Raw genomic sequence first — 6000 nt, forward strand, 5'->3', positions numbered from 1 at the left:
TTAGCAGGTAAACTCACTGTCCTCCCCTCTATGTGGGACATGACTCCCAGAGGTGTATATCTCCCTGGCAATGTGGGATGTGACTCCTGGAGTGGACCCATCATCATAGGATTGAGAAAATCTTCTTGACCAAAAGGGGGAAAAGAAATGAAACAGTTTCAGTGACTGAGAGGATTCAGATGGAGTTTGAGAGGTCACTCTAGAGGCTAGTTTTTAGTGTATTAGAATAACTAGAAGGAACTACCAGAAACTGTTGAACTGCAGGCCAGTATCCTTGATTCTTGAAGATGATCATGTAACTATATAGCTTATATGGTATGACCATGTGATTGTGAAAACCTTGTCACTCACACTCCCTTTATCTAGTATATGGACAGATGAGTAGAAAAATGAATAACTGGGGGAGTTGGGGTATGGGATATTTGGGGTGTTCTTTTTTCCTTTTATTTTTGTTTTTATTTTTATTTTTATTTTTTGGAGTAATGAAAATGTTCAAAAATTGTGGTGATGAATGCACAACCATATGAGGATATTGTGAACAACGGATTGTACACTTTGGAAGATTGTATGGTATATGACTGTATCTCAATAAAAAAACAAAATAGCATTAAAAAAAAAAGAATGATGCCCAAGTTTCTGGCCTAGCCAACTGGTGAGACAAGATTTTTGTTTTGGAGAGAAGAAAAGACCATGGGTTTATATTTGCACGTTGTATTGGAGGCACTTTTGAACTGTCAGATGGCATTGTCTAGTAAAGCACTTGAATGTTTGAGTCTAGAGTTCAGAGGAGGAGTATGGACTGAAAGTTCTAAATTTGAGAGGCTTAAGATATAAGTTTTAGAGTTACTGGGGTAAATGCAGTAAATGTAGCTAAAGGCAAGGGAGGGATCCTAGGGAACGAGTATAAAGGGAGAAGAGAAGAGGATCTAGAATTGACCTTGAGGTACCCTGTTTCCATTTGCTAAAGCTGCCAGAATGCAACATAGACAGAAATGGGTTGACTTTTTCAATGGGGATTTTTAGGTGGCAAACTTGCAATTCTAAGGCCATGAAAATGTCCAAATTAAGGAAGGCATCAAAAGGTAGATACTTTGTCCAAAGTAAGACAGATGGCTTCTGGGATTCCTTGGTCACATGGGAAGGCACATGGTGATGTCTGCTGGTCCTTCTCCTAGGTTCTGGTTTCAAAATGGCTTTCTCCAAAATGTCTCTCCAAAATGTCTCTCTTAGCTTCTCTGAGCTCTCTCCAAAATGTCTCTGCCTTTTATTCTCCCACAAACAACTCCAGCAAGGGGATTAAGACCCACCTTGAATGGGCAGGGTCACATCTCCATGGAAACAACCTAATCAAAAGGCCCCAACCACAATCGACCCCCCCCCCAAGAATGGATTAAAAGAATGTGGTGTTTTCTGGGGTACGTAACAGATCTAAACCAGCACATACACCCATATAGAGCAGTCAGGTATTAATTGTTCTTATTTTCTAGAAGATAGCTTTTCTTCTGGGTCTGTAGACATTCCAGATCCTTACCAGTCGGTACTGTGTCCCAGCTGAGTTTAGGAAACATAATTTTGGAGAGTGTGAGCCAGGTGGGAATTTCTGTCAGCAGAGTTTAGCAGCCTGAGTATAAGGCAGAGGAGCAGGTGGTCACTGCATAAGACTGAGGTTTGGTCAAATTGCCAAGGGAATCGACCAACTGGAAGAGAGAGGGTGACATGAATGACCCACAGGGTCAACAGGCTGGGAAGGAAGGCAAGGGGGAGGAGGTTTCTCAAAGAGCAGAGGAGCACTAGGATGGTCGATGAGGTTGACGAAGCAATGCGATGGGGATCAGTGTGTTAGAATTTGAAAGGAAAAGACAGGTGGGCCAAGACCTGGGACTTTTTAGAAAATGATGAAGCTCAGAGTGTCATTGTGGGTTTGAGTTGTTTTTTAATGTTCCAGTGAAGTTGAAACTCAAGAGTTTTGAAGAATTGATTGTTAGAATGTCTTTCAACCGTAACTTTCAACTACTTGTTATTTTAGTTGGATTTTCACAAGGAACTTGAGATAGCAGCAAACAAGTTAAGACAAAGGCCCATGGGATTAGAGTCTGATCAGGCTAATGTCATGCTTGACGTTTTGTCATGAGAACTGAAAAACTTGCATATTTTCTTGGCCAGCCAGAGAAACATCCACCCCAGTACTGTGGCATTCTGCAAGAGAATTGAAGGGAAAGTCAAAGCTTGGGTGTCTTTATTTTTAAAGTTCTAGATGATAATCCATCAAATAAAATAAAAGATGATGAGCCCATACTGATATAAACAAATAAATAACTAGATTAAAAGTTTGCTAAGGAATGGGATATATATGTATTTTGAGAGTATCTCCCCAAAGTTTCACTTCATTCCCATTAGAGTGGCTGAAATACAAATTTAAATTTAAAAGACTGGCCACACCAAGTGTTGGAAAGAACATGGAGCAATTGGAGCACTTGTACACTGCTGGTGTATGAAAGGGAGCAACCACTTTGGAAAACAGTTTGGCAGATTGTTATAAAGTTAAACATATATTTACATATGGTCCAGCAATTCCATTCATGGGTATTTACCCAAGAGAACTGAAAACATATGTCCCCAAAGGACTTGACATAATTGTCAATAGCAGCTTTATCCAAAATAACCAAAAACTGGAAATAACCCACATTTTCATTAGCTGATGAATGGAATATTACTCAGCAATAAAAAGGACAGACCATTAATTCCCACAACAACATGAATGAACCTCACAAACAATATGCTTTGCAAAAGAAGCCGAACAAAGGGATTTCATACTCTTTAATTCCATTTATAGGAAGTCCTAGAACACTCAAAACTAATCTTTGGTGAAAGAAAGCTGAGCAGTTATTGCCTGAGTCCGGGGTTGAAGAAAAAATTGATTGTCAAGGAGTCCACGTGGTGGGATGAATGTCCTATATCTTGATTTCAGTGGTGACACTGGTATTTATATTTATCAAAAGTCAGTGAACGGCTGGACATTTTTGCGGAGAGTCGTTGTGATTTCCTGCTTCAACGATGCTTGAACAGAACTGGCGCTCGCCCTCCGTCGGCCCGTCACTCTGAGCAGCCCTCTGCCACCGCTCCAGCACCGCACAGCCACCGCCTCCTCCTCTCCTCACCCGCCCACCATGACGACCACGTCCCCATCGCAGGTGCGCCAGAACTACAACCAGGACTCAGAGACCGCCATCAACCACGCAGAGGCCGCCATCAACCGCCAGGTCAGCCTGGAGCTCTAGGCCTCTTATGTCTACCTGTTGATGTCCTACTACTTTGACCGTGATGATGTGGCTTTGAAGAACTTTGCCAAACATTTTCTTCACCAATCTCATGAGGAGAGGGAACATGCAGAGAAACTTATGAAGCTACAAAACCAACGCGGTGGCCGAATCTTCCTTCAGGATATCAAGAAACCAGAACGAGAAGGCTGGGAGAGTGGGCTGAATGCAATGCAGTATGCATTACACTTGGAAAAACAAGGTGAATCAGTCACTACTGGAACTGCACAAACTGGCCACTGACAAAAATGACCCCCACTTGTGTGACTTCATTGAGACCCATTAACTGAATGAGCAAGTGAAGTCCATCAAAGAATTGGGTGACTATATAACCAACATGTGCAAGATGGGGGCCCTGGATTCAGGCTGGGCAGAGTATCTCTTTGACAAGCACACTCAGGGAAACAGTGATGATGACAGCTACACCTACATCGTCTTCCCCAGAGTCAAAGGGTGACTTCTGTGGTCACCACGACAATTGCATGCATGTTGGGTTCACCTTTACCTTTTCTATAAGTTGTATGAACATCCACCAAGTTCTTTCATTTGTACCATTCCTTCAAATAAAGTAATTTGGCACCCCCCCCCAAAAAAAAAGAAAAGAAAAAAGAAAAGGAAAGGAAAGGAAAGGAAAGGAAAAAAAGAAAAGAAAAGAAAAGAAAAGAAAAGAAAAGAAAAGAAAAGAAAAGTCAGTCAACATACACTTGCAATGCGTGGATTTTATTCTATGTAAATCGTGCCGCAATAAATTTGACAGAAGGATGGAGGAGAAAGAGGAAGAGAATTGTCCAAAACTCATACAGTAATGATTGCCTCAGGAAGTATTTGGGGGGAAAAACATTTCTTCATTAAACCTATTTTTAAGAATGACTTCATTCTTACTGATTTTCAGCTGATCCTCAGTTTATTCATACACATTTTACTCTGCTTGGTTATAGTCTACTCTTCCAGTCTTCTTGCTCTTGCAATGAGTTGGTGGGATAAAGCATTGGATATGAGATGCACAGGAACCAGGGACTGATAAGATTTTTAAGCACTTGCATTTCCAGACATTGGTCTAAATGTTGAGCATCAAAGATGACTATAGCTAGTAGGGGAGACTCATATAAACAGAAAATATCTGTATCATATGGCCACTGGTGGGAAAGTTTCCCAAGTACAACGGGAGGGCTCCATGGGGTGGAATAGTTTGGGGGGGGGGGGCAGGGACACCCTCCTGGAGGAGGGTTCCACATTGCTCAAAGGCACAAGTGTCAGATTTCAAATCCAGGGTGTCAGTTTATTGATTTTAAAAGGGAATTATATCATGAACTATGTCTAGTTATCCCTGGCAATTCCTTCTGGCTGCTTACAACCATAGATTAAATTATAGATCAGAAATTTGTTTGACCAGTGAAGAAAAGGAAAATTGAAATGGGATTTCTAGGATGAAGATGGCTCTGTAAATCAGCATCTTTCCTTTTCTTCTTCTGGAAATCATAAACAGAAAAACAGAATGAAAATATCTCTGTAAATTCCATTATCCATAAAGTTAGGAGGCAGAGGTAATCGACAGTCTCCATAATTCATGAAAAGACTGCCAAAGGTTAAGGCATTGGAGGTTGAGCAGAAGGTCCAGGAGGAAAGTTCAGAGAAAGAATGAAGCAAAAATATCTTCTTCCAGGAGAGAACCTCACTCTGAATTCAAAAATTAATATAACTTATTTGGAATAATTGACAGAACCTGGGGCATGCCAGGCTGGAAGCAGGAGGCTCCCCGGGACTGAGTTTGTTCAGGAACACAGAGGAGGTAGGTTACTCAAAGAATCACACAGCCTTCCAGCTCCTGCTGCAGTGTAGACAGCTGGAGGAGTGTTGCTTCCACTCTAACAACAAGAAAAATCTGGATAATACACAAATTCCTGAAACATCAGAAAGCCAGGGTCATAGCATCCCCAGCTAGCCTGAAATCTAAGGAAAGCCCAGGGCCTCCAAGAAGGAACGGGACTGGACGTCTGCCTCTCCTGGAGCACGGGAGGAAGGCTGGACTCCATACAGGCAGAGAGGAGGAATTCCAAGAGCCATCTGACTTTGCTAAAGGCCCATCATGGGCTCGCAGAGGGCATAGAACCCGGGGACCCGCAGACACAATGAGAGTCTGCACGCTCTCCCTCTCCTCCACAGAGCTTCCCTGGGGGCTCAAGACCTCCGTGGTACAGGTCTGGAGCAGGGAAGAGGCTGCCACTGAAGAAAAGGTAGAGAGCCCCACATGATTCTTCTCCCCCAGGAAACAAAAGTCTTTCTCTGCTGAGGCAAGGGTAGCAAACCCTGTCTCTCCCAGAGCAGAGGGGAGATTCTCTGTGGCCTGGTAAGAGAAAAGGAAACAGCCTTCTCTAGGAGGCATGGCATGAAAGCATCCTGGGCCCAGGCCTTTAGAGGTCTCTTACCACTGGGACAGGAACAGGGTCACTGAGCAATCCCATCCCCAGACACAGGGGCATGGGGCCTGCCTAAAACTGAAACTAAAGTAGGACAACAGAAAACCATGCTCTGCCTCCAGAACCCAGGCTAGCAAGCACCAAGCAGGGTGAAAACCCACCCTGAGGGGAAGGTGGATATAGAAAACTGAAAGCTGGGGCTGGAGCATGAACACAGAGGAAAACCTTCCAGCAACCAGGCCTCCACCCTAAGCACAAGGCAACCA

The 6000-nt window shown here is 43.2% G+C and overlaps 1 pseudogene; it reads left to right on the top strand.

Moving 5' to 3' along the window:
* The first annotated feature begins 3167 nt into the window (after nt 1-3167).
* LOC119511237 lies at nt 3168-5569 on the top strand (annotated as a pseudogene).
* The last annotated feature ends 431 nt before the right edge of the window (nt 5570-6000 follow it).

Source organism: Choloepus didactylus, chromosome 16 (genome assembly GCF_015220235.1).
Source record: "Choloepus didactylus isolate mChoDid1 chromosome 16, mChoDid1.pri, whole genome shotgun sequence".
NCBI lineage: Eukaryota > Metazoa > Chordata > Mammalia > Pilosa > Megalonychidae > Choloepus > Choloepus didactylus.